The following is a 19393-nucleotide window of genomic DNA, read 5'->3' as shown; positions in this document are numbered from 1 at the left end:
CACCCCTGGTTCTAAACCTATGAAGATCTGGGTTTAAATTGCTGTTCAGCCACTCCATGCTTGTCGTGAAGAGACGACTAACATTATCAGGTGGTCAGACTCGGCTGACTTGGTTGAAACGCCATGATATCCCAACTGCTCAGATCAATGCTCATGATGTTGATCACTGGATTGTCTGGTCAAGACTCGATTATTTACAGACCGCCGCCATATAGGTGGAATATTGCTGACTGCAGCGTTAATTAAGCAACCAACCAGCTGTTTCATTTCTTTGTAGCTGTCACAAAAACAACTAATCAAGTCAAGGTTACATCATACCGTTTAGTGTATGTATGTGTGTGTATGGTCCATGCTTATTGTGTGTCATTTGTTTCACAGGAGGACTTTCAGGAAGGAGAGGAAGTTCTTCCCCCCACAAAGGTTGAACTTGCCCTGGCCTGATTCATACCTGCCTCATTTGCATAATTACATCATTACAGGTGAGTAATATACTGGAATGTTATGTGTAGCCCTGGCTGTAGTCCCTCTTCCATAACAAACTAGGCCGGACTGAACATTAAAGTTTGTGTGCTATAAACAAATTTCCTTGAAAAGGGCAGAGTGGTAACCTTGTGATAAGGGACCGTTCATAATTTATGGCCAGTGGGGTTGATGATGATTTTTCCCATGGAGAAGCATTTACAATGTGAATGACCACCCTAAAAATTTATGTACAAAGTAAGAAGCATGACACCCCCTGCATGTCATGTACAAAATCAATTACCCACCTCCCTCTTCCAATATTTTTAAGCATAATTTTTAGATGTTTTTTTTACAAAATTGCCCACTAGAAACATGTGTACAAAATTGATGATCCCCCCTACCTCCCCAGAACAAGATGGGTGACCCCCACTTAAAATCATCATCACCCCCCTAGCCATAAATTATGAACTAAGGCTCCTCATGCAAAAGCCTCAGGTTTGATTTTCAACAGATAGATACAATGTCCATTTCAGTTGTCCCCATCACGATATTGCTTGAATATTTTTAAAAGTGACGTAAAATCATTCCCACGCCCTCTGTTTCCTTGAATATTTGAACTATGGTGAAACGCCTGGCATCCAGAGAACAGGTGAGGTTTCTAAGCTTATGTATTTGCCTAAAATAAAACAACAACAACAGCAATCAAGCAGTTAAGTTTGATTTTCATGCATGATAATTTACCAAAACCCGATTGGTTAACAATCCCTGGCATAAAAAAAGTGTAGTGTGTTTTCGACATGCATACTGACTGAGGTAATGTACTCTGCTGCAGTGTCTACTACACGGAATCAACCCGCGAAGGTCCGGGTTAGAATGAACCTTCAGTAGCCCATGCTTGTCGTAAGAGGTGACTAACGGGATCGGGTGGTCAGACTCGCTGGCTTTGTTGACACATGTCATCGGTTTCAAATTGTGCAGATCGATGCTCATGCTGTTGATCACAGGATTGTCTGGTCCAGACTCGATTATTTACAGACCGCCGCCATATAGGTGGAATATTGCTGAGTGCGGCGTAAAACTAAACTCACTCACTCACTACACGGAAACGTTACCTCAAGTCATCAGATCTGTGTTAGGAGTACTTATCTAGTCATATGATATGTTAAGAGAAAATCTGTAACTTACTGTCTTCATGATGACATATGAGGATGTTTCCATCAAAATCATGAACAAATACCGATGTTTTAGTTTTGATAGGAAAAATTAATTCATAAAAATAACGTATGATCAAATGTAAGGGAGTGAAAAAAATTGTTTTCAAGTGAAAAGTGCAAATCTTTCATTTCAGAAAACGACTGGGACATGATGTATGTAGAAGTTGTTTTCATGTTTTCTGCACAATTTATTACCCATCCACATTTTCCACATTACTACGTACATGTCAAATAACACTGATAACGTTAATCAATCAATGCAACTTTCAAAATAAGGAGGCATCAAAGAGCTTGTTTGATGTGGCGTTATTTGCTTTACCCCCGACTTCGATAAAACAGCCCTCACTACTTCCACAACCCACAGCACTCTTTGGGCTGATTATTAACGCAGGAATTTCAAGTTAAGGTCATCACTTTTCTGCTCCCGGTTTTACTTGATTGGATTAAGTTGTCACAAGGTATGAGAATTATCACCCTCTTATCACACAGACCGTATATTGTCTCCGCCTCGTCACTTGCTGTGCTGGCGTAAGGGTGGAAGAGAAAAAAGGCTTGAACATCTGTAGACTTTTAGAGATTGCTGTGAGGATTAATAAAGTTGGTTTGTTTTTGTTTGCGTGTTCCATGCTGGTTCTGCTTTTAGGAACCCCTGGAACTAGGAAGAAGTTTATCTCTGTAGTCAATTGAAAGGGGCTCGGCAGGCTAGGTGACTTGGTTGATTTTCTGTCATAGTTCTGTACCCAAACTATGGACTATACTTTGGTTGACAGTGTGATTTTAAGGCAGAGATTTTACACAAATGGCAAACAATGATGAAACCATGATTTTGAATATTTGAAGTTTAGTTTTTTAAATTGGTGTTAGATGTTGATTATGATTATTTGAGCCAATGGTTTACCTGGTTCAGAGTCAGTTATTTGCTGTCAACCATATTGCTGGATTATTACTGATTCATGCTTTTTGATTTTGGGCAGTATAGAGTAGTCTCCCCTTCATGTCCCCTAGTTTTGGAAATATTAGTAGTTAATTGAAAAGGTTTGGTTTTGGTTTGTTGTTTTACGCTGCACTTGGCAATATGCTGTCTGTAAATAATCAAGTCTAGACCAGACAGTCCAGTGATCAACATCATGAACATCAATCTACACAATAATTGAAAAGGAAGGAATTTCGTTGTGTCTAGGTTGAAAGTAGTAGTAGTGCACTCTGTCTAATTCGGACCGGCTTGGGACCGACTAAAAAGTCCGAATTAGACAGCAGTCCAAGGTACACAGGTTTTAATGGAGTTATCTCCCTTTGACGAGCATACGATTGTGCATGAAACATAAATGCATAGTGACATTGACACGGAGTTTACATGATCATTTCAATTATAGTTTACAAATTAGTGTTAATCGGATCAAAGGTAAATAAGTGTTCACCGCTAGACCAAGCGGTCTTGGCCAAGCGGCCCTCTGCTCAGTAAATAAGACAAAATACACAAACCAATCAACAGATTGTTTATTCAAGGTTTATTGGCCAAGCGGACTTCCTGCTCAGTCCGGATTATAAAGCAATGTAACTACCTTTTCGGGCCGACACTTTGGTCCAAATCCGAAATAATGAGAGTCCGAGATACAGAACTTTTCATTATGACAACAAAAAGGATTACGTCCGGACCGTAAGTTCAGTCTGGTTTATACAGCAATCTGAGAAAGACAGACCGAGTTTGACAGCGTGCACTGTAACTTTATAGCAGAATTATCAACCGGGTTAGAACTGGTCTTCAGCAACTCACGCTTATCATGAAACATGACCAAGAGGACCAGGTGGTTAGGCTTTCAGACTCGGCTAATGCATGCCATCTTATCTCACTTGCATAGATCAATGCTCATGATGTCAATCACTGGATTGTCCGGTCCAGTCTTGATTATTTACAGACCTCGGGATGGCATAGCTGGGACATTGCTGTGTGCATTCAACTACCAACAAACATCAGCAGAATTATGAGATTGGTTTATCCCATTGATAACACTTGTCATTTTGTGATCAACTGGGTTCTCAGTCAGTCCTGAAGCTTGTGTCCCCACAGGCTGTAGATGACCTTGAACATTGATATTGATGAAATATACTTAAAACAAGGTACAGTCCAATCCCCGATGAGTCGAATGCCGGTGTCTCAATACTATGCATAACTCGAAGTACCTGTCGGTCCCACCATTCCCTGTTATAGTTGTCATCATTTGAATACCGGTTACACTTAATTGTCTCATAAATACACACGATGACTCGAAGGAAATTTGGTCCCATGAGATTCAAACAACAGCAATCTTGTATACATAAGCCGAAGTCAGTCAATGAGAAGTTGATTGGTGTAGCAAACTGATCCAATTAACAAACCAGCCAGCGACTCACACCTTTCCGCCATTGACAGGTGAGTTCAAAAGTCAGATTAGTGATTTTACGGAAATCATTAGATAAACAAATGCTTAGGCGGAGGAATTAGGACTGGATCATCTTTTTTCTACCCTCATAGACATACCTATGTCTCGAATACATCGATAAGTCGAATTTATTACTTGGTCCCCAGCGATTCGACTCATCGGGATTTGACTGTAATTCAAACAGATAAATTGTCATAAACTTTCTTAACCAATCCCCACATCAAGACAATTATCTATGAAAACATACATCTATTCCTCCTTTGACATTATATGACATTTACATTGTAAAATAAACTTGTATCCAGTCTCTTTGAAGACAGTAACTATAGAATGTTCTCCCGTGTAATAAATGTCTGCTTCCAACTCAAATATACCCAGGTAACAACGTAATGGAAGTGTACCACTACCACATCTATCCATGGCTGGATGGTGTTTGATTGGTCAAATGTAGCATAAATTTAGCCAATGGGCATGGGAGAATGTAACTAGCATGACCTTGACTTTCAAGGAAGCCTTGAAAAACTTTTAGAAGGGCTTGAATTTTGTGAGTAAAATTATGTACAAACCCTGTTCGGTCAAATTATGGCCTGTGGTTGGCTATGTAGTCAGTTATAATGTATGCAGGCTGCCAGGCATGTCTGTTTCCTTGTTTGTGCCAGGTAGAGAGTATGTGTCACTCGTCTGCCATGTCCTCCAGCTGGTGGCTGATTCATCGGTTACATCAAGGATGCTGCAGTCTGGGATTTATGTCTCACCATCAGGAAGTGGAGAGTTTGGACGGGTGATGATCACCTGAATGTGAATAAGTTGTCATGGATACAGGATATCCTGGGACAACAGTAGTTTCCAGGTGTAAATGATGCCTGCGTTTTGCTCAATTATTCTTGATATAACCTTGAATCTGTTATACGAGTGCAAAATATAGATCATACCTTGCTGTCTCTGGAGGTTTACATTGGTCTATATTTGACAGGCTACAGTTCTATAAAGTATAACTGCTGTAGAGGTTTACATTGGTCTATATACTTGACAGGATGCAGTGCTATACAGTATAACTGCTGTAGAGGTTTACGTTGGTCTATATTTGACAGGATACAGTGCTATACAGTATAACTGCTGTAGAGGTTTACGTTGGTCTATATTTTAACAGGATGCAGTGCTATACAGTATAACTGCTGTAGAGGTTTACATTGGTCTATATTTGACAGGATACAGTGCTATACAGTATAACTGCTGTAGAGGTTTACTTTGGTCTATATTTGACAGGATGCAGTGCTATAAAGTATAACTGCTGTAGAGGTTTACTTTGATCTGTATACTTAACAGGATGCAGTGCTATAAAGTATAACTGCTGTAGAGGTTTACATTGGTCTATATTTGACAGGATACAGTGCTATAAAGTATAACTGCTGTAGAGGTTTACTTTGGTCTATATTTGACAGGATGCAGTGCTATAAAGTATAACTGCTGTAGAGGTTTACTTTGGTCTATATTTGACAGGATACAGTGCTATAAAGTATAACTGCTGTAGAGGTTTACATTGGTCTATATTTGACAGGATGCAGTGCTATAAAGTATAACTGCTGTAGAGGTTTACGTTGGTCTATATTTGACAGGATACAGTGCTATACAGTATAACTGCTGTAGAGGTTTACATTGGTCTATATTTGACAGGATACAGTGCTATACAGTATAACTGCTGTAGAGGTTTACATTGGTCTATATTTGACAGGATACAGTGCTATACAGTATAACTGCTGTAGAGGTTTACATTGGTCTATATTTGACAAGATACAGTGCTATAAAGTATAACTGCTGTAGAGGTTTACGTTGGTCTATATTTGACAGGATACAGTGCTATAAAGTATAACTGCTGTAGAGGTTTACGTTGGTCTATATTTGACAGGATACAGTGCTATACAGTATAACTGCTGTAGAGGTTTACATTGGTCTATATTTGACAGGATACAGTGCTATACAGTATAACTGCTGTAGAGGTTTACATTGGTCTATATTTGACAGGATACAGTGCTATAAAGTATAACTGCTGTAGAGGTTTACGTTGGTCTATATTTGACAGGATACAGTGCTATACAGTATAACTGCTGTAGAGGTTTACGCTTGGTCTATATTTGACAGGATGCAGTGCTATAAAGTATAACTGCTGTAGAGGTTTACATTGGTCTATATTTGAGGATACAGGATGCAGTGCTATAAAGTATAACTGCTGTAGAGGTTTACATTGGTCTATATTTGACAGGATACAGTGCTATACAGTATAACTGCTGTAGAGGTTTACGTTGGTCTATATTTGACAGGATACAGTGCTATACAGTATAACTGCTGTAGAGGTTTACTTTGATCTATATTTGACAGGATACAGTGCTATAAAGTATAACTGCTGTAGAGGTTTACTTTGATCTGTATACTTAACAGGATGCAGTGCTATAAAGTATAACTGCTGTAGAGGTTTACATTGGTCTATATTTGACAGGATACAGTGCTATAAAGTATAACTGCTGTAGAGGTTTACATTGGTCTATATTTGACAGGATGCAGTGCTATAAAGTATAACTGCTGTAGAGGTTTACTTTGATCTATATTTGACAGGATGCAGTGCTATAAAGTATAACTGCTGTAGAGGTTTACTTTGATCTATATTTGACAGGATACAGTGCTATAAAGTATAACTGCTGTAGAGGTTTACATTGGTCTATATTTGACAGGATGCAGTGCTATAAAGTATAACTGCTGTAGAGGTTTACTTTGATCTATATTTGACAGGATACAGTGCTATAAAGTATAACTGCTGTAGAGGTTTACGCTATCTGTCTATATTTGACAGGATACAGTGCTATACAGTATAACTGCTGTAGAGGTTTACTTTGGTCTATATTTGACAGGATGCAGTGCTATAAAGTATAACTGCTGTAGAGGTTTACATTGATCTATATTTGACAGGATACAGTGCTATAAAGTATAACTGCTGTAGAGGTTTACTTTGATCTGTATACTTAACAGGATGCAGTGCTATAAAGTATAACTGCTGTAGAGGTTTACATTGGTCTATATTTGACAGGATACAGTGCTATAAAAGTATAACTGCCTTAGAGGTTTACGTTGGTCTATATTTGACAGGATACAGTGCTATACAGTATAACTGCTGTAGAGGTTTACGTTGGTCTATATTTGACAGGATACAGTGCTATAAAGTATAACTGCTGTAGAGGTTTACATTGGTCTATATTTGACAGGATACAGTGCTATAAAGTATAACTGCTGTAGAGGTTTACTTTGGTCTGTATACTTAACAGGATGCAGTGCTATAAAGTATAACTGCTGTAGAGGTTTACTTTGGTCTATATTTGACAGGATACAGTGCTATAAAGTATAACTGCTGTAGAGGTTTACGTTGGTCTATATTTGACAGGATACAGTGCTATACAGTATAACTGCTGTAGAGGTTTACGCTTGATCTATATTTGACAGGATACAGTGCTATACAGTATAAACTGCTGTAGAGGTTTACGTTGGTCTATATTTGACAGGATGCAGTGCTATAAAGTATAACTGCTGTAGAGGTTTACTTTGGTCTATATTTGACAGGATACAGTGCTATAAAGTATAACTGCTGTAGAGGTTTACTTTGATCTGTATACTTAACAGGATGCAGTGCTATAAAGTATAACTGCTGTAGAGGTTTACATTGGTCTATATTTGACAGGATACAGTGCTATAAAGTATAACTGCTGTAGAGGTTTACATTGGTCTATATTTGACAGGATACAGTGCTATAAAGTATAACTGCTGTAGAGGTTTACTTTGATCTGTATACTTAACAGGATGCAGTGCTATAAAGTATAACTGCTGTAGAGGTTTACATTGATCTGTATACTTAACAGGATGCAGTGCTATAAAGTATAACTGCTGTAGAGGTTTACTTTGATCTGTATACTTAACAGGATGCAGTGCTATAAAGTATAACTGCTGTAGAGGTTTACATTGGTCTATATTTGACAGGATACAGTGCTATAAAGTATAACTGCTGTAGAGGTTTACTTTGATCTGTATACTTAACAGGATGCAGTGCTATAAAGTATAACTGCTGTAGAGGTTTACTTTGATCTGTATACTTAACAGGATGCAGTGCTATAAAGTATAACTGCTGTAGAGGTTTACATTGGTCTATATTTGACAGGATACAGTGCTATAAAGTATAACTGCTGTAGAGGTTTACTTTGGTCTATATTTGACAGGATACAGTGCTATAAAGTATAACTGCTGTAGAGGTTTACTTTGATTTATATTTGACAGGATACAGTGCTATACAGTATAACTGCTGTAGAGGTTTACGTTGGTCTATATACTTGACAGGATACAGTGCTATACAGTATAACTGCTGTAGAGGTTTACGCTGGTCTATATTTGACAGGATACAGTGCTATAAAGTATAACTGCTGTAGAGGTTTACATTGGTCTATATTTGACAGGATACAGTGCTATACAGTATAACTGCTGTAGAGGTTTACAGGTCTATATTTGACAGGATGCAGTGCTATAAATAACTGCTGTATAATCTATATTTTAACTGATAGAGTGCTATACAGTATAACTGCTTAGAGGTTTACTATCTGTATACTTAACAGGATACAGTGCTATACAGTATAACTGCTGTAGAGGTTTACTTTCTATATCAGGATGCAGTGCTATAAAGTATAACTGCTGTAGAGGTTTACATTGGTCTATATTTGACAGGATGCAGTGCTATAAAGTATAACTGCTGTAGAGGTTTACTTTGATCTGTATACTTAACAGGATGCAGTGCTATAAAGTATAACTGCTGTAGAGGTTTACTTTGATCTGTATACTTAACAGGATGCAGTGCTATAAAGTATAACTGCTGTAGAGGTTTACTTTGGTCTATATTTGACAGGATGCAGTGCTATAAAGTATAACTGCTGTAGAGGTTTACTTTTGATCTCTATATTAGACAGGATGCAGTGCTATAAAGTATAACTGCTGTAGAGGTTTACTTTGATCTGTATATTTAACAGGATGCAGTGCTATAAAGTATAACTGCTGTAGAGGTTTACTTTGATCTGTATACTTAACAGGATGCAGTGCTATAAAGTATAACTGCTGTAGAGGTTTACTTTGATCTGTATACTTAACAGGATGCAGTGCTATAAAGTATAACTGCTGTAGAGGTTTACTTTGATCTGTATACTTAACAGGATGCAGTGCTATAAAGTATAACTGCTGTAGAGGTTTACTTTGATCTGTATACTTAACAGGATGCAGTGCTATAGGTTTACTTTGATATAACTGCTGTAGAGGTTTACTTTGATCTGTATACTTAACAGGATGCAGTGCTATAAAGTATAACTGCTGTAGAGGTTTACATTGGTCTATATTTGACAGGATGCAGTGCTATAAAGTATAACTGCTGTAGAGGTTTACTTTGGTCTATATTTGACAGGATGCAGTGCTATAAAGTATAACTGCTGTAGAGGTTTACTTTGGTCTGTATACTTAACAGGATGCAGTGCTATAAAGTATAACTGCTGTAGAGGTTTACTTTGATCTGTATACTTAACAGGATGCAGTGCTATAAAGTATAACTGCTGTAGAGGTTTACTTTGATCTGTATACTTAACAGGATGCAGTGCTATAAAGTATAACTGCTGTAGAGGTTTACTTTGATCTGTATACTTAACAGGATGCAGTGCTATAAAGTATAACTGCTGTAGAGGTTTACTTTGATCTGTATACTTAACAGGATGCAGTGCTATAAAGTATAACTGCTGTAGAGGTTTACTTTGATCTGTATACTTAACAGGATGCAGTGCTATAAAGTATAACTGCTGTAGAGGTTTACTTTGATCTGTATACTTAACAGGATGCAGTGCTATAAAGTATAACTGCTGTAGAGGTTTACTTTGATCTGTATACTTAACAGGATGCAGTGCTATAAAGTATAACTGCTGTAGAGGTTTACTTTGATCTGTATACTTAACAGGATGCAGTGCTATAAAGTATAACTGCTGTAGAGGTTTACTTTGATCTGTATACTTAACAGGATGCAGTGCTATAAAGTATAACTGCTGTAGAGGTTTACTTTGATCTGTATACTTAACAGGATGCAGTGCTATAAAGTATAACTGCTGTAGAGGTTTACTTTGATCTGTATACTTAACAGGATGCAGTGCTATAAAGTATAACTGCTGTAGAGGTTTACTTTGATCTGTATACTTAACAGGATGCAGTGCTATAAAGTATAACTGCTGTAGAGGTTTACTTTGATCTGTATACTTAACAGGATGCAGTGCTATAAAGTATAACTGCTGTAGAGGTTTACTTTCATCTGTATACTTAACAGGATGCAGTGCTATAAAGTATAACTGCTGTAGAGGTTTACTTTGATCTGTATACTTAACAGGATGCAGTGCTATAAAGTATAACTGCTGTAGAGGTTTACTTTGATCTGTATACTTAACAGGATGCAGTGCTATAAAGTATAACTGCTGTAGAGGTTTACTTTGATCTGTATACTTAACAGGATGCAGTGCTATAAAGTATAACTGCTGTAGAGGTTTACTTTGATCTGTATACTTAACAGGATGCAGTGCTATAAAGTATAACTGCTGTAGAGGTTTACTTTGATCTGTATACTTAACAGGATGCAGTGCTATAAAGTATAACTGCTGTAGAGGTTTACTTTGATCTGTATACTTAACAGGATGCAGTGCTATAAAGTATAACTGCTATAGAGGTTTACTTTGATCTGTATAATTAACAGGATGCAGTGCTATAAAGTATAACTGCTGTAGAGGTTTACTTTGATCTGTATACTTAACAGGATGCAGTGCTATAAAGTATAACTGCTGTAGAGGTTTACTTTGATCTGTATACTTAACAGGATGCAGTGCTATAAAGTATAACTGCTGTAGAGGTTTACTTTGATCTGTATACTTAACAGGATGCAGTGCTATAAAGTATAGCTGCTGTAGAGGTTTACTTTGATCTGTATACTTAACAGGATGCAGTGCTATAAAGTATAACTGCTGTAGAGGTTTACTTTGATCTGTATACTTAACAGGATGCAGTGCTATAAAGTATAACTGCTGTAGAGGTTTACTTTGATCTGTATACTTAACAGGATGCAGTGCTATAAAGTATAACTGCTGTAGAGGTTTACTTTGATCTGTATACTTAACAGGATGCAGTGCTATAAAGTATAACTGCTGTAGAGGTTTACTTTGATCTGTATACTTAACAGGATGCAGTGCTATAAAGTATAACTGCTGTAGAGGTTTACTTTGATCTGTATACTTAACAGGATGCAGTGCTATAAAGTATAACTGCTGTAGAGGTTTACATTGATCTGTATACTTAACAGGATGCAGTGCTATAAAGTATGACTGCTGTAGAGGTTTACCTCTGTTTACATTTGATGTATCAATATCCCCACAATGTGATAGCAGGGGACTCTAGACATGGGCCTCACATATTGTACCTGTTTGGCTGGCACATTTCACTCACAAACTCAATGCAGAGATGCAGCTCTCGAGTGTGCCAGAAAAACACAATCAAAGATTTGAATCCTTGTTTATCCTGTTCAAGTTACTTTGTCTGTGATGATAAACCGGGTACCCATGCTTGTGAGTTTCACAATGATGGTGGTTAAAGTGGTCAAAGCGTTCACTTGTCACACTGAAGTCCCGGGTTCGATTCCCCACATGGGTACAATGTGTGAAGCCCATTTGTGGTGTCACCCGCCGTGATACGGCTGGAATATTGCTTAAAGCAGCATAAAACTAAACTCACTCACTCACAATGATGGTAAAGGCAGAGAACTGCATCAGTTCAACCTTTCCTCCTACAGTAAGTTGACATTGGAATACTATTCCAAGCAATTTTAGCCCCTCTTCACTGGCTCACTCACTGAATTATTCACTCACTCACTCACATGTCAATATCTCATTAGGCATCACATATTTGCATATAAAACTTATACTTGGTCTTTATTCAATCCTTGGCATTAATTTTGGGGCATAAATATCACATAAATGTGCCCTGAGCTATGTTTTACCTGTTCTGAATTACCAGTTGGTTTTCATGCCCACAATGCAAAATAATCCAAACTTACATCACAAAAAAATGTGAAAATTGTTGATAACTTAAGGTGAGGCTCAATGCCTTGAGCACAATGAGGGCAATACCGGTGATTGAAGTTTGAGTGTCTTCCTTTGAAGACGGGCATATGTCTAGTATTATCACTAAGCTATCAGCTCATCGCACAATGGGAACTTTTAAAGAGCTTCACCTTCAGGTGTCTTATTAGAAGACATGTGTTGCGGAGATATTCATCACTGCAGCACAGGATTATGGGTAAACAGAACGGCCCACGGGCAGAGGCTTTTTTTGTCTTGTTTTATCTGCAAATGTATCGGGATGTTTTTTCTATTTTGAAAAATTGCCCTGAGATGCTAACCAGAAATATGCTTGCCGATAGACGGTGGTTGGTGCTTTAAGCAGTGAAACAGCTGACAATACAGTCAGATCGCCAATACTCCAAATGATTGTAAAATGCTACAACTATGATAACTCAAGTACTTACATTTACATGTAGCACTAAGAGAGTTTGATCTGTACTAGAGCAGTTAGATACACTACTACGTCTGTTAAGTGAAACCTTGCTAATCTGCACAATTGTTTATCCCAGCAATTATTGTCTGGAAATTGTCTGGTTTCCCGTTTAGCAGACTGCCAAGGTGAGGTGAGGTGAAATTGGGTTTTACGTCGTGCTTGAGAATATTTTGCTCATATGACGACGTGCATGCGTGTGTATGTGCGGCTGCTTGTACTAGCCTAGACTGAAGCTGGTTTTATAGTGCTAGCCCACTGAGATACCATGCCGCAGTGAAGCATGAATACCCCACTCAGACACATTATACTGACTCCGTGCCGACCAGTCCTTGATGTACCCATTAATGCCGAGCGCCAGGCAGGGACCAACAAGTACCATATTTTAACGTCTTTTGGTATGACGCGGTCGGGGATCGAACCCGCAACCTTCCGCTCTCCAGGCGGACGCTCTAACCACTACATCACTGAGGCGGTCCTCAGACTGCCAAGACTGAATCCTAATGAACACATACTGTTCTTTTGATAGAGGAACGCCTTATTTCTAACCTGTCTCCGCTTTCACGCTTTCAAGTGAAAATGAGTGTAAGTGTTTTAAACCAGGGGGCAGAATATAGTGGACGAAGCATGCCAGCTGGGATAGTTTCTGTTCTTTAAGTAAACAGCTGGACAACAAAATGGTTTGCAATATTTTGACTTCCAACTGATTTTATTACACCAGGATTTGATGAAATTATGCTTGTTTGTGACTAGTACAATTCAGGAAGGACTAGTGGCATTTCATGGGGGACTTTACAAAAGGCGACTATGCTTGTCGTAAAAGGCGACTAACGGGATCGGGTGGTCAGGCTTGCTGGCTTGGTTGACACATGTCATCAGTTCCCAATTGCGCAGATCGACTTTACCATTTGGAAAATCTGTGGCACATTATTTTGGGGGACTGATAAGTATAATCAATTTGTTACCCCGAGTATCACACCTTGTGTATGTTTTAGGTGCAGTGAATGACAACGTATAGTTCAGGTTCAGCATGAGTTTTTGAAAACTATTATTTCATCAAACTGCTAATCTAAGATGTGAAAGTTCCAGTTGGTATTAATTCAGATTCACATGTAACACACAGATCAGCATAACAGCATCTCCCATCCTGCCAATAACTGCATATTCTAGTTTTAACATGGTGACATAATTTTCATTTCATTTCAGCACGTTTAAACTATTCAGTTCACCATGATCTCTCTAGAACCAACATTCTTTTTTCAAACATATCTCTGACGGAGTGATTGGAATAAATACCTCCTTTAAAAAGAGCATACAACGTGTAAAACATATTCATATATCTTACAGAATATTTCAGTGCATCGACAGAGCAAACATTTCTTAATAAAAGCATTTGAGATAAGTCACCTCAATATCCTGAGGCACAGACCTCGCTGGCCAAATTTTCCCATGAAAACTAATGAATATAAATGAAGCGCAAAGTCCTAAAGCTTTTTGCCTCAATTGAAATTCCTGATTAAATTTTATCATCTGAATAGCATAGACTTCTGCGAGTATTGCCTGCCGGTGGCCTTTGACCCCTATCAGTGTCAGACTGATGCTGACATAACGTCATACACAAATCTCTATATTACCCATTGTATGGAGCGTCCCCCTTGCGCGGTTCCGGGTATGTTAGTTTGTTTTATGTAGAAGAACAGTGTAATAGTGCCTATTCTGGACATACAGCACAATATAGCACACATACAGGACGCTGGGTAATCTGCTGGGTGTTTACTTAAAGTTCTTGGAGCGGAAATAAAGTGCCGACTTGAGTCAATTATAAACGGGATTATTGGATATGGTGGAGTGCTTGCTTGGGTGTGTAACCCTGTGCAAGGCAGCAGTCATTAATTATACTTTTCGTTGACATTTTTGTATAAATTTGAGCCAAGGCATTGTATTTTTGTTTTTGATTTTGATTTTGTTTGTATTTTATCGTGTAGTTTTCATTTTTATGCTAAACAGTTATAAATTGTTCATGGATTGTGTCAATAAATGGCCTTTGAAAATTACCTTTCTTCTTGGTCTAAACTTCCAGTTGAGGTGTTCCAGAGCCTCAAGAAGAGAGACAAATGAAAAACGTTATGATATGAATGACAAAGTTATCTGGCAGTTATGAGAAAATGATCTAAAGAATCGTTATTGCCTTTATGATTAATGATAACTTTTGGGTATTGTCGCTTTCTTGATGAGAGGCTTTCAGTCTAAATTCATTTTGTGTGAGTTTGGGGGCATTTTTTGTGTTTAATATTTGAATTTCTTTTGAACAATTTATTCAGGGCATTTGTGGAGATTAATTATGAACAGCTCCACGTATAAGATGGATTTTGGCAAATAATGGAATGCTAGTACACACACTAGGAGTTTTTCATCTGTAGATACCGGTACTTGAAATTCACAAGATGGTTGGTTGGTTTGTTGCTTAATGCCGCACTCAGCAATATTCCAGCTATATGGCAGCGGTCTGTAAATAATCGAGTCTGGACCAGACAATCCAGGGATCAACATCATGAGCATCTTTCTACACAATTGGGATACGATGACATATGTCAGCGAGCCTGATCACCCGATCCCGTTAGTTGCCTCTTATGACAAGCATGGGTTGCTGAAGACCAGTTCTAACCCGGATCTTCACGGGTCAGTTCACAAGATGGTGCAAGATTGGGTGTTTTGTAGTGATTCAGTGGGCATGAAATTCAAATAATTTATTTATTTTGGCCTGATCATATTGCTGCAGCGACATTGCCATTATTAGCTTGTTCATTTTCTATTGAAGTGTTTTCAGTGGTTTAACATGTTGTATGGCTGCCTACTGAGTAGGATGAAATTAATCGTGGTTAGTTTGCTGGATTTATTTAAGGCACATCTATAATTAGCTGTATTGTCATATTGGGTAATGGTTTAATATAGAGAATGGTAAATTGATATGTTCTTTAAGAAGGGGGATAGTTCTGTGGATATACATCTTCTTTAATTCAATATATGTGACGTTTTGGTTCAAATGCTGTTAATAGTGTTATCATGCCATGATCACACGCTTGTGAAATGTTTGTATGATGCAGCATAAACTCACACAAGGTTATAACAACTGAAGTAAGGAAGTTTCTTTACAAAGAGGAATTGGGCCACAAGCACCTTGTCTACAATCTGCAGATGCTGCCTGAGGCAGGCCACACTACATAATATGATATATTTTGCAGTGAACAGTTATGAATACAATTTATAAAGAAAGATGAGACTTTCCCTTTATTCTGCTCTCCTGTTTTATGCAATGGACTAAAGCCACAAGAGGATTGATTATATGCAACAAAACCAGTAATTAAGACATGTAGGTTAAAAATCCCTTTAATATTGCTTTACTTTTTTTTATTCGTGTCTTAAAGGGGATGTCTCATTATCATTCACCGTTACATGTGCCAGTATACTTGTAAAGGTGGATCAGCCATGTGAGAAATGTGAGAATGATAAGCAGGTGATGTGTGACTTACCTGTATTGTATTGAACTGTGGGACAACCTTAATCTTCATCTTTTAGCATTGACTTATCACAAGGACTACTTGACTTTTAAGTTTAGTTTCTAACTGTTACGTATTGTGGCACTTTTATGATGTGCACTGATAGTTTGGCTGTTGACTGTGTGTTTGGGCATCCTTTACCCATTCTCAGACCCATAGAGCGCCTCCGTGGTGTATTGGTTTTAGCGTCCGCCCGGAGAGCAGAAGATCCCGGGTTCGATCCCCGACTGCGTCATACCAAAAGACGTTAAAATATGGTACTTGGGTTTTTTTTATCCCTGTCTGGCGCTTGGCATTAATGGGTACAACAAGGACTGGTCGGCTCGGAGTCAGTATAATGTGTCTGAGTGGGGTATTCATGCTTCACTGCGGCATGGTATCTCAGTGGGCTAGCACTATAAAACCAGCTTAAGTCTGGGCTAGTACAAGCAGCCGCACATACACATACACACGCATGCACGTTGTCATATGAACGAAATATTCTCAAGCACGACATAAAACCCAATTTCACCTCACCTCACATCTCAGACCCATTACACAGCATGGTGACTGGCTTCAGGACAGTGCTTCACCTATTAGAATGATATGGTCAAAGGGAAATAACTCTTGGTTTATTGAAGCGCTGATCACAGTAAAATCTTCTCAAACTGACAGTACTACAGGGGAACATGTACATGTTGGTGAATTTCACAGCAACTCTGATGGCATCTGCATTTGAAACGGGTTTCATTCTGGTCATATGGTGGAAGAATTCTTGCTAAGTCATCAATGATTATTAATACTAGATGCTGCATTTTGCATAATTAAATTTGTATTTCTTCAAAGAAGAAATTTACCCAAACACAAGGTAAAGCTTATCAATTTGTTTGCAATATTAAGTAGAATGAAGGAATGATAAACGCAAGAATGATATTACAAATTATAGACTGGCAAAAGCAAATTTAGGCAATGCTATTACGCTTTAATAATGTATGGCTGTTTGTGATTGTTAGGTTCAGAAACCGAGTCTCGGTTGACCTGTGTTCCACAATCATAGGCAGGGCTCTTTCTGCATGGATATTAACAATTCAAACACTACATTGTGCTCAGGCTACATGTGTTCGGGTACTATGTTAAGTAGTTTTCTTTATGGCTCAATATAAATTTTGCAGTTACGCCAGATAAATAAATAATGATATGGATGATTTAGCACTGTTTGCTTCTTCTGTTGAGGATGGAAGATCACAAGGTTAATGTGACGATCAGGTGCAGATCGTGTTGATGGTCTAGAAAACATGGTAGTGAAAGAGTTCAAATTTATGTATAAATGATGTTATTCATGGACTAGTGGTAAGTGAGTTTCTTGGAACTAATGCCTCTTACTACAAATGATATGAGCAAGTTTTATTGCACAGTTAATGTCTAAGATAAATGTAACCGTTTCAAAAGCTGTTAAAACCGTTTAAACATCGATTGGGATTACAATGTCTTACAGGTGTTAATTACTAAAAATGTGTAATTCCCAAAATAATGTATGTTAAATTTTAATTTAAACACTTTCTAAAGAAACTGACTAAAGTTGGATTTGTGGAATAATACTTGTTGACCTAACTGAAAATGCCATTTTTTCTAATTTTTCATGTCTGAAGAAGTCATTTTCTCCTTGTTATTGTGTGTTTTGTGTCTCTTGACATGGCGTTGGAAAAAGGGAAGGGGCAGGGATTTACAGGACGCGAATTCCTGCGTCTTATACACATAAAAATTGACAATGGACGCAACAAAATGTATTAACGCATCCACAGGGACTCAGAAAAGGTCTGAATACATTTTGTAAAAATTCCAATCAAGTGACAATAAGTTATCACTGAGTTTGCTATCAGCTGGGTTATGGTATCATTTGCAATGTAATTACTGTAACAATGTGATGATCATGATACACAATACAATAACAGTATTAATAATAATATTTAAGTGTCTGGGACCCACATTTTGTTGTCCAGGACCCCTGAAAATTAAGAGTATGAGTTCCAGGGACCCTCAAATTCAGTACTCCATGTAAATCCCTGAATGGGGTTATAACAGACAATGTTACATCTCACAACAATGAAGCAGTGACACGTGTCGGAATATTTGAAACAAACTTGACTATGTTTCTAGGTTTGTCGGAACCATGCCTGTGATGGTTTCATTAAGGTTGTAAACATCTAACACCTGCATGACTTTAGGCTGTCCTCCAACAGGAAGCTAACATGCCATGATAGAACTGGAATACTGTTTAAAGTGGCATTGAGCCCAATTTCCATACTCACTCACTGGACCCGTGAAGGTCCGGGTTAGAATGAACCTTCAGTAGCCCATGCTTGTCGTAAGGGGCGACTAACGGGATCGTGTGGTCAGGCTCGCTGACTTGGTTGACACATGTCATCGGTTCCCAATTGCGCAGATCGATGCTCATGCTGTTGATCACAGGATTGTCTGGTCCAGACTCGATTATTTACAGACTGCCGCCGTATAGCTGGAATATTGCTGAGTTCGGTGTAAAACTAAATTCACCCATTCACTGTTATTGCTGCAGGGCTTATGAAAGTGACGCCCAACTCACTCACCCAAACCTGTGAAGAACCAGGTTAGAATTGATCTTCAGTAACCCATTCTTGTCGAAGTTGAAGGTCATTGGACTGGAAGTGCTTCAAACCTTGGTATTAAGGTCTACAGGCGAAGTCTTTTCTGTTTCAAAGTTGAACTGCATTGGACATCAATCTATCAAAATTAATACACTCAACAAGAGGTGGTTATAACTTTGTGATTAAGGTATCAGGAGGCACAGGACTTTCCGTTTCAAAGTTGTACTGCATTGGCCCGTGTGTGATGTAATCTGTCACCTGTTGTCAAGTTGAAATGGTTCATTGTTTCTGCTTTCTAATGGGAAAATTATGTCTTTGAGGAAGTGTTGGGGATTGGACTGTCACTGAGTATGCATGACATGCAAATGCTTTTCTATATGTCTGTGGGGCAGTGGGGTAGCCTAGTGGTTAAAGCATTCACTCATCATGCCAAAGACCAGAGTTCAATTCCCCACAGACAGTGTACAATGTGTGAAGCCCAATTCTGTTGT

The 19393-nt window shown here is 38.3% G+C and overlaps 1 protein-coding gene across 2 annotated transcripts in view; it reads left to right on the top strand.

Moving 5' to 3' along the window:
• The window catches only part of LOC124270820, a 40365-nt gene that overhangs the window by 16219 nt on the left and 4753 nt on the right, over nt 1-19393 (top strand). For both annotated transcript variants that reach the window (XM_046705878.1, XM_046705877.1), the window contains exon 2: nt 379-479. The gene's annotated coding sequence lies outside the window, so the exon portion shown is untranslated. The remainder of the gene's footprint in view (nt 1-378; nt 480-19393) is intronic.

The sequence above is a fragment of the Haliotis rubra genome, unplaced genomic scaffold (assembly GCF_003918875.1).
Source record: "Haliotis rubra isolate DU_JTF1 unplaced genomic scaffold, ASM391887v1 Scf155, whole genome shotgun sequence".
Taxonomy (NCBI): Eukaryota; Metazoa; Mollusca; class Gastropoda; order Lepetellida; family Haliotidae; genus Haliotis; species Haliotis rubra.
This window is presented reverse-complemented; position numbering and strand designations above follow the sequence as displayed.